An 11178-nucleotide genomic window follows, 5' to 3' on the forward strand; every position below is an offset into this window, starting at 1 on the left:
AGAGTCAGTCCAACCACTAGTCAAATGTCCTAGTTAATTACCTACTTCCTTCTCTTCAGTCCACGGGAAGCCTAGGGTCCTGGGATGGGCACTGGCTGGAGACAGTGTGATGGGGATTCATTGGCATCCCTGGAGTCTTGAAACTGGACGAACAGGAAGCATCCTGTTTAAAACTGAAACAATCTCACACCTTTTGTGAAGTACCAAGGAGGAGCTGGTGGAGCCTGTGGTATGTGGGAGGAGCTATGAGGTACTGGATCCACGTTCCCATCCCCTGAGCTCGGCCCTCACCCTGAGGACCCTCCCTCCTTAGTCATCTTCACACCCGCCTCAGGGCTATAGCAAGTTGTCACTCAGCTTAGCTCAGCCCAGGAGCTGAATCTGTCTCCATCTCTTCATTTTGATGGCAGCCTGGGATTGTTATCCTTCAGAGATCATCTCTTGGAAGGACACCAGCTCTTATTACATCTCCCAGCTTGCCTGGAGGCCAGCTCAGCTAATCCAGCATCTTTGGCCACTGGATTTGCTTCTGGCCTGGGTGTTACGACGCCACCTCTGGCACCAGTTGGGTGGGAAGACGGACAAAATAATTAAGCCCCATGAGTTGAAAGGAGAATTAATTCCCCTGTACAGGCTTTTGTTTCTTCTCTTCCTGGGTAACTTCAGATGCGTTAATCCAGGACTGTTCTTTTTTTCTTTTGTAACAGGTTTAATTTATAGCAGCACTGTTTTTTTTTTTTTTAAACTGCAGTTTTTCATTAGAATGTAGTCCATGTGAACTTTATAACACTAAAGATATTTCCCTTGTTTATGGTGAAAATGACTTAGCTATATGAAACACAGTTTTGCCAAGAGGAATAAAAGATCACCCCTAATCTTACTACAAACTCACTGGATCCGGTTTCTGTGCTTTCCTTTCTAGTTTTCCTCTGGATGCGTATTTAATTGTACAGGAGTATGACCCCAACACGGAGAAGGCAGTGGCAACCCACTCCAGTACTCTTGCCTGGAAAATCCCATGGACGGAGGAGCCCGGTAGGCTGCAGTCCATGGGGTCACAAAGAGTCAGACACGACTGAGCGACTTCACTTTCACTTTTTACTTTCATGCATTGGAGAAGGAAATGGCAACCCACTCCAGTGTTCTTGCCTGAAGAATCCCAGGGACGGGGGAGCCTGGTGGGCTGCCGTCTCTGGGGTCGCACAGAGTCAGACACGACTGAAGCAACTTAGCAGCAGCAGCAGTCTGAGAGTGTTGGCTACCCAGGTGGCTCAGTGGTAAAGAATCCACCTGTCAATGCAGGAAACGTGGGTTAGATCTCTGGGTTGGGAAGGTCCCCTGGAGGAGGAAATGGCAACCCACTCCAATATTCTTGCCTGGGAAATTCCATGAACAGAGGGTCCTAGCGGGCTACAGTACATGGGGTTGCAAAAAGTCAGACACAACTGAATGACTGAGACATAGGAAGCAATCTGAGAGTGTATGTATAGCCCCACCTTGCTACATGTTCTTTCTTACCAGCATTAACTCGGAAAATACTTTCAGTATCATAATTTACTTAGCCAACCCCTGGCTAGAAATTTCCTGGGCTCTGTTAGTCCCTGGGGGTCAGGCAGAAGGTGGGCTAGCTTCAGAGCAGAGTTCAAAGGACTCCAATGAGCCGTCTTATGCTCCTCTGCCCCCTGGCCCTGGGCCTGACTCCTGCCAGTCAGTTACTGCCATGCTCAAGTACCCACTGAAGGGAATGCCTCACTCATTGCTCTGTAGGGAGAAGGCCTTTCCAGGGCACATTTTTGCAACGTCTTTGATTCATGCAGGTGTGCATCCGCTGGGCTCTGACCATTTGGACAGACATCTCCTCTACCAGACAAAAGGCAAGGGGCCATGTCGTGTTGGATCTTTATTACTGGTGCCCAGGACTTAGTAGCAGCAGCAGGAGGGTTCTTGGAACATAACAGATTTCCGCAGCTGTTCGTCAAGTGAACGAAAATCAAAAGAATGATTCACAGCTCACGAGGAAAAATGTAAGTCTCCAGTCCCCTGTTCTTTCCCCAGCCTGGGCTGTAGAATCTGATACATGGCTCTGCTTTAGGGCTGAGAGCTTTGACTCAGGGTAAAGAGCCTCATTATTCAACAGCTTATTTCTCCCTGCTAGGTAACCTCTGCACCTCTTTCCTCAGAATTCAGGTCTGTGTTGTCCCTTCCCCATCCCCGGACTTCAACCATAACATAATGACGACGATCATGCCCCTACAACCAGATTTAGGTCCCCATTTATTTAATGGGGTGGCCAGTGTATCTCAGCTTGCCCAGGACTTTCCCAGTTTTAGCCCTGAAATCCCTACTCAGCCCCAAGTAAAGGGGGCCGGTTTTGTCCTAGTTCCCAGCATCCAGTTCTTAACAATGTCCTGTAGAGGGCGCCGGAGGCACAGCACAGGTGCGCGATGGATGGAACGTCTGTCTGCTCTCCCAGTTGGGAGGTAATATCACTCGGACACCATCGGACAAAGGGGTTCTGCCTCCGGCCAGAGTGAGTCAGAAAACAGCCCCTCCCCGCCAAGTGTCAGGGAGCCGACCCCTGCTGGAGAAGAGGGAGTTACGTGGTCCACAAGTCTGCTGCTGAGAGCCCTCTCTGTTTCTTGCTCCTGAGAAAGCAAATCATGGATTAATAAACTGCGGTTTAGTTTCAGGCTCTCAAGCCTCCCAGCACTAATTGTCCTGATGGCAGGACACCCAGGTTGCATGGACCCAGAACACTTTCAGCCTCAGCAGAACAAACGTGTCTGTCAACTTCCACCTGGTTTACAGACCTACCTTAGGAGGGCTTCCCTGGTGGCTCAGATGGTAAAGAATCTCTGCAATTGAGGAGACCCAGGTTCCATCCCTGGGTCAGGAAGTTCCCCTGGAGAAGGGAACTGGCAACCCACTCCAGTATTCTTGCCTGGAGAATTTCATGGAAGGAGGAGCCTGGTGCGCAACTGACCATAGGGTCACAAAAAGTCAGACATGACTGAGCGACTAACGCTTTCACTTTCGCAGGAGCTTAAGTCAGAAATCATAAAATGTACCTTCAAAGTGGGTGGTGAGAGTAAAAAAAAAAAAATCTTGCTACAATAATTCTAGTGTCAATACAAGGGGAGGTCTTCCCTGGTGGCTTAGTGGTCAAGAATCCGCCTGCCAAACGAGGGTTCAATCGCTGGTCGAGGAAGATCCCACATACCTTGGAGCAGTGGAGCCTGAGAGCCACAACTATCAAGCCTGCGCTCCAGAGCCCGGAAGCCAAGCTACTGAAGCCTATGCATCCCAGAGCCTGTGGCCTGCAACAAGGGAACTCTGCGATGCAAAACGTGCGCAGCGCAACGGGGGAGCAGCCCCTGCTCGCTGCCACCAGAGAAAACCCTCATAGCAGTGAAGACCCGGCACAGCCAGAAATAAAATAAAGAAATAAATTATTTAAAAAAAAGCCACAACGGGAGACCTGTTCAGATCCTCCTTTTTGCATTAGCACGGCTGCAGCCAACTCAAAGCAGCTATTCTGATAAGCACGAGTTTCCCGGAGCCTCATTTGCATCAGCCCCCTGCTTCCACGTATAACGCCTATTGCTGATGTGTTCGGTTCAGCTGGGTTGCAGAGTGTTCAGGACAGATACCATCCTGGTGGGATCTTTTACCAGATATCTCACGTGCTCCCCGTTTGTCGTGATGTTACGTACTTTGGGCGATGGTTACGGTTCATTAGGTATGCTGTGAGAACTGTTTTGTAAGGCTGAGAAAACCAACAAAATGATTTAAACACTCAGAGCTGCTGCTTTTGACTTGGAATGCCCTATGTGTGGATGTTTCCATCTACATAAATATCTGGGAGTTGACTAGATTATCAGTCTGTTTGTGCATGTGTGTGTGTGTGTGTCTTAGTTGCTAAGTCATGTCTGACTCTTTGTGACCCCGTGGACTGTAGTCCACCAGGCTCCCTCTCCATGGAATTCTCCAGGCAAGGATACTGGAGTAGGTTGCCATTCCCTTCTCCAGGAGATCTTCCTGACCCAGGGATCGAACTCTGGTCTGCTGCTTGCGGGCAGATTCTTTACTGTCTTCTTTAAAGAGAAGTTTACTGTGTTCTTTAAAGAGAAGTTATTTTCTTCTAATCCTTTCTCCTTAAAAAATCATTTTAAGGTTTAGGAGAAAAGCATTGGTGCTTAAAAAGAGTTGAAGAGAGGAGGCCAGTTGGCAATGAATTTGTATCTCACGGGTAGAATTTTTTTTATCACCCATGGTAGTGGAGTCAGACAGATCTAGGTAGGAATCCTGTCTCCACCATAAATTAACTGTGTGATCTTGGACAAGTTATTTTAACTTCCCTGAACTTCAGAGTCTCCATCTTTAAAATAAGGATGATAGAATATCCTATAGTTAGGGAGTTTGGGATTGACATGTACAGATTGCTATATTTAAAGTGGATAACTGACAAGGACCTGCTGCTGCTGCTGCTAAGTCGCTTCAGTTGTGTCCAACTCTGTGCGACCCTATAGACGGCAGCCCACCAGGCTTCCCCGTCCCTGGGATTCTCCAGGCAAGAACACTGGAGTGGGTTGCCATTTCCTTCTCCACCTACTGTATGGCAAAAAAAGAAAAAGACATCCTATTATCTTCTCATAAGGCTGTGGTCAGGGATAAACGAGATGATGTGTTCAAAAGTCCTAGCTCTGAGCCTGGCATCAGGTAAGCATTCAACAGTTTGAGTGGCTTGTTTTTTCTTAACTCCAAGCTGACTGTGTGGTCTGTTAACCCAGGTTTGCTTTAGCTAGAATGCTATTTCAATTGATCAAGTTGTGAGTTTCTTTGGATTTACCTGCACCTATTGAACGGGTTTAGATGTTTCCAAGTTTGCTCAGGTATTCTGTCTTGAATTATCATCATCATCAACACACCAGCTTTTATTGAGTGTTTACTACATACCAGGCATCAGGCAATGTACTTGAACCCAAAACTGCATGAAGGTCTGTGTTCTTAGCCACCCCTCCCCACTGCCTTTCAACATGGCTAATTCCATCCTTTATAGGATGGAATTTAGGAGTTTTCCTAGGAAAGATTTTACAAGTTTTGCTTTTGGAGAGCGTATCCAACTCTAGGCTCCTGGTTGCTGGTTACAACTGGTTTTTGGATTTCTGATGACACTGGCAATGATAAGACAAGTAACGGTTTAGCCGTATGAGGTCTACTAAGTCAAGTGGCATAAAGAGAAACATGGAAAAGTACCACACGGTGGGGATGTCAAACTCTTGGCAGAGTTCAGTCCAGCTGGACTGGGAGGGGTTTTTGACTATCCTGAGGATCTGTTGCGAGGAACAGTTCTTGTCCTGATGCTGAGACAGCTGGATTTTAGGTGAGTCATTTACTTCTCTTGGGCCTCAGTTTCCCCTTTTGGAAAATGAGGGGATTAAACCAAATTGCTGGTTCTCAAAACTTTGATGTGCTAGATTCCTAGGCTCCACCCTGGTAGACTCTAATTCAGTAGGCTTGGGTGGGGCCTGGCAGCCTCCCTGGGGATAATCTAATCCCCATTAATCTGAGAAATGTCCCCCTAGACTGTGACTGACATTTGACTTTAAGGCTAATGTCCCAGGAAATTCGGAGTGTCTTTTGAGGAGGAGGAAGATCCATTCAAGGGGCCCACACAGGAAGAGACAAGTGGAGTTCAGAGAGTCAGTGGGTGTGGGTGCTTAGATGTTGTGTCTGATTCTTTGCGATCCTTTGGACTGTAGCCCATCAGGCTCTTCTGTCCACGGGGGATTTCAGGCAAGAATACTGGAGTGGGTTGCCATTTCCTTCTCCAGGGAATCTTCCTGACCCAGGGACTGAACCCTCATCTTCTGTGTCTCTTGCACTGCAGGCTGACTCTTTACTCGCTGAGCCATCAGTAACTCTGCGTAACAGACATCTGAGGTTGGTGCTTGCTAAAATCTGTGAGACTCAACCAAGGAGGTCTTCTAGAAGGTTCCCCAAGGCTCACAGATTGACAGGAAACCACAACAGGGGTAAAATGCAAACATAACACACCCTATCAGACTTGACAGCAATTCCGTATGTAGTACAATAACTCGTATCACGGAAAAGTTTATAAGTCATTTGTTTTAAATCTGTGTGTGTATCACGGCTATGTTTAAAATAGATAACCACTAGGACCTACTGTATAGCACAGGCAACTCTGCTCAATATTCTGTAATAACCTTAAATGGGAAAGGAATCTGAAAAAGAACAGATCCATGTGTGTATATAACTGAATCACTTTACTATACATCTGAAACTAACACAACATTGCTAATCAACTGAACGCCAATATAAAGTAAAAATCAGAAAAAAAATGTGTGTATATGTATATGTATTTTTTTATTTTGGGAGTATGGAGAGTTCTGGAGGAAAAGGAGGTGAGGCTTCAAACAAGATTGCTTTTTATATGTACATCTCCTTTTATAAGAACACTGATCTCTGAGTAGATTCTCTTCTCTTGAGCCTTTTTGATTACTGCTCCACAGTGATGAAATCCCTAAGACAAATCTTCAGTTTCCATCACATTTACATTGTGCTACAACTTGTGGCTGGTTTTTTTTTTTTTTTTCCACAAGAAAAAATATTTGTAGGAGTTGATTGAGTCCAAGATTGTAAATATAGACTTCAATGGTAAAGTGATCAACTCTTATCTTGACTTCAGGAATTAGATATGACTCAAAAGTATGAAAAGAACAAGGGCTACAGTAAGTGCTCAACAAATGTTGGCTTTTATTATTATTCAGCATTAGGTGATCAAGGGATTGGCATTCACTGATTTGCTCGAGTTACAAACTGCTATTGACCCAGGGAGAGTTTCTAAGAAAACAAAGTTCTTGACACTACAGGGATTATAAAGGAAATATAACTTCATCACTGACTCAATGGGCATGAATCTGAGCAAACTCTGGGAGACAGTGAAGGACAGGGAAGCCTTGCATGCTGCAGTCCATGGGGTTGGAAAGAGTTGGACACGAGTTAGGGAGTGAATGACAACAACAAAAATCACCTCCCTTTATCACAGTTGAATCCAAAGAGCTTTATCCCACACTGCTATGTGGGATCCTTCAGGTGCTTTTATTTTTATTTATTTATTTGGCCTCTCCATGTGGCATGTGGGATCTTAGTTCCCTGACCAGGGATTGAACCCTCACACCCCCAAACTGGAAGCATGGAGTCTTAACTACTGAACTGCCAGGGAAGTCCCTTTCAGGTTACTTTAGATGATGTTCTTAAATAATGTTCTTTAAAATACTTTATATTTAAGCATAAACATAATTGTGTTTATGCTTAAATAAATATCTGTACTTAAATATATTTTTATGACAGGCAATGGTTTTGCTGATATAAAATTTTCTTGTAAAATAAACTATTCAAGTGGAATCAATAAGTTGATTCAAAGAAAGCTGTTAAGTAATCATAGTACAGGGAGTACCCAGAAATGATAAAAATTGTGGCAGTGGAATGCAAATGATCAAGGCTTGAGAAGCGTTGTGTGATGAACTGAATCCGCCTGTTCCCTGTTTTGCTACATATGAAAATACTGACCCTTTTTTTATAGAGTTTGCATATGTTACACAGTTTTAAAATTTTCATTTTGGGTGACACTGTGAGATCATCACAGAACAACCCTCCTCGCTTCAGACAGGTGGTTTCTGAGGTCTAGAGATGCTGGGCCTTGATTAAGTGCAGTACACTGCAGAGGAACTGGACTTTGATCCCGTTAGAGAAAACGTTCTTACTTTCTGGTGGTTTAGACCTCAAGAGTAGAAGAGGGATAGTCCTTTACTCCCAGTTCATCAACAGAGACATTGGAAGAGAGACAGTGTGTTCTATGGCAGGACCTCAAGGGGCACCGGTCTTGAGATATTCCAAGGTCTTTTGGTGCACCTGAAACTAACACGATATTGTCAATCAACTACACTTCAGTTTAAAAACAAGGAAAATAAGAACAACGAAAATAAATCATCCTATCAACATGAAGATGCCTAAATGCCTAAAACAGCGTTATCATATGCATTCACTTCATTTTTTTCTCTCTCTTCTTTTTTGTAGGTTTATTTTCTCTTTGCTTTAGATTATTCATTGAAACCAGTGCTACTTCTCAACCACAACTGTCCGCAGAAGTATTACTGATCATTTGAGGTGACTCAGGAAAAAAAACAACCCATAACCCATCCAGACTCAACTGTCTTAAGAAATCCATAGGATCATATGTCTATTCAGTTATTTAGGAAGAAAGAAAGAGAAATATTTAGAGATCTTTTATTTGGAAGAGGATTACATTGATTCTCTTTGACTTCAAGGTATAGAAGCAGAACCAGGAGGGTGAGATAATGGAAAGACAAGTTTTAGCTCAATGAGAGGAAATACTTTTAGTTAATTCAAGAAGTGAGCTGTCCTAAAAGAGGATGGACCCTACACCCTCCCCTCCCTATACCCTCCCTGCCTGACCCCCTACCCCGGCCAAGACTAGAAGTGTTCATTTTAGGTGACAATCCTAGAGGACTTGTGGGAGGGAATGGTCTTATCTAAGGGGCTGATGGGTGGGTGAGGTGGCTGACCCAAGGTCTTTGCCACTTCTGAAGGTCAAGTCTGAGGTGGCCTTCCTTGCCTTTCAAATGGCTCACATAGGGAGGTGGCCATGATCTGCAGTCACTGTCTCAGTTCTATGTAAAAAGCAATTAAATCATGAGAACTTTCCCTCCCTGTATGTCTTGAATCCATGCAAAAAATTACATGTTTTTGTTGCTAAATGGGAAAACATGTGAACACAAGCCAGCTAATTTAACTATCTGTTATTGTGCTGTATTTTAAAAATCAGGCTGTTAAATACTTGATAGTTCAGGATTTGCATCTTAGTCTGGATTTTAATAATAGGCAGTAATTTTTAGAGAAGTGTCAGCCTGGGAAGTCCAAAGTTTTATCATTTCACACTTAGAAAACTGTTATTAAGAGCTTATAATTTGGACTATAAAATGCAGAATTATTATGTTAGACCAGGTGAAATTGTCATCTTGTAGATAAAAACTTACATTGGCAATTTCATACCAGTCCATCTTAAAGAAAATCAGTCCTGAATATTCATTGGTAGGACTCATGCTGAAGCTGAAACTCCAATACTTTGGCCACCTGATGCGAAGAATTGACTCATTTGAAAAGACCCTGATGCTGGGAATGGCTGAAGGCAGGAGAAGGGGACAACAGAGGATGAGATGGTTGATCACTGACTCAATGGACTTGAGTTTGAGTAAGCTCCAGGAGTTGGTGATGGACAGGGAAGCCTGGCGTACTGTAGTCCATGGGGCCGCACAGAGTCAGACACGACTGATCGACTGAACTTAAGATGTTTATAAACAGTTTTCTGATTACTAAGATCTGTAGATATTCTTGACTATATTCAGAATTTCCCCTACTGTGTTGATTAAAGAAACAACACTGTAAGCCAGATAACAATCCAGCATGATTTCTTCTAAAAAGCCTCAAGAGTTCCTTTCAGCTTGTTACAGTGTTTTTTTTTTTTTTTGTAAAGACACTGAGCCCTCTAATGTGCAAATCATTAAGAAGGTAATTGTTGTTCCAGCAAGTTTTGCCCAGCAATGAGAAGCAATAGGGTAGAACTCCTGCCCTTGTTGAAGCCGGGCAGGGAGACTGTGTGTGGTAGTGCTTCGGGGTAGAAGGAAGTGATTTCTGAAGTGAGGATTTAACACAGTATAATCCCAGCTTCATTGCCTGCTCACACGAGAAGCCGCAACTTCAATTTAAAGGCAGACAATAGGAATTTCACACCGTCAGCACCAATTGTTCAAAACCTAAACTAGTCTAAAAGGGAAGGATCAAAACTAAAAACGTGGAGGGATTTAAGCTCCAGATTCTCAAATATAGTGAATCAAGTATCTTCTCTTTTCCATAGGATGCTTCTATGTTAAAACGAGCTTCCTTCCAGTTATGTTCCTGAAAGCTCTGCTCCAGAGAGTATGTCATTTTCATGTACTGCAGGAGAGGTACTTAAAATGTCATGCTTGTTGATAAATGGGGAGATATGACATTTGAAACTCCTTTAAAAAAAAACTGGGAGACTGTTGGGGATTCCCCTCTGCCATTTGTTGTTAAAAATGAATAAAAATGTAAGCCCTCAAACTTTATATGCATTCATACTCAAAACAAATGCATTAAAAATAATGGCTGTGGGACTTCCCTGGTTGTCCAGAGGCTCAATACAAGGGGCTCAGGTTTGACCCCTGGTCAGGGAACTAGATGTTACCTGCTGCAACTAAAAATCCTGCATTCTACAATTAAGAACCAGTGCAGCCAAAAAAAAGGAAAAAATCATGTCTCTGTGGAGAAGTAAGGGGACTGAAAGCAGTTCAGTCTATTTTATGTTGAAAGAGGCTCAGAGAGTTTTGGGGACATGCCTACTGGGATATGGAAGACAAGGACCTTGACCATATGCCACCTTCTTAAAGAAACTAGGAAAACAACTCCGTGCTTTCTGCATGATCACTCTGACAGGAAAGAATTTTGATTTTCCTGCCGTGGTTGAAAGCTGCCAAATCCCATCTGTTTCTGCCTGTTGCTCTAGCATTGCACGTGCAGGCTCGGTCTAGATAGACTTGTTTTCCCTGTCATCTCCAGCTCAGCGAAGGAACCACTTCCATCTTTTTGAGAGACCTCAATACCAGAGCAATCTTGATCTAGCACTGTTTACCACCCACATTAACCACTCCTCTGCCCAGATTTGACAATGTACTAAAACGGATACCAAGTTTGTCAGGGATGAGCCGGTTGAGGTTCTTAGCCCTACAATACCCTACACCGAGAACTAGTACGTTGTGTTTTGAAAACTTTATTTTTGAAGTTAGCTGTGCTGGGTCTTCACCGCAGTGCTCAGGCTCTGGAGCGTGCGGGCCCAGTAGCTGCAGTGAGGGCTCAGTTGCCCCCGGGCACGTGGGACCTGTTTGCTGACCAGGGATCGAACTTGTGTCCCCTGCTTTGGAAGGTGGATTCTTAACCGCTGGACCACAACCAAAAGTCCCTGATAAATTAGTTTTTGATTCAGAAAGAAACAGGAGAAAGATTTCATGTGTTTTTAAGAAAAAAACAGGTACCAAGGGGTGTTCCCAGCTTTGTTTC

The sequence above is a fragment of the Capricornis sumatraensis genome, chromosome 8 (assembly GCF_032405125.1).
Source record: "Capricornis sumatraensis isolate serow.1 chromosome 8, serow.2, whole genome shotgun sequence".
Classification (NCBI taxonomy): Eukaryota; Metazoa; Chordata; class Mammalia; order Artiodactyla; family Bovidae; genus Capricornis; species Capricornis sumatraensis.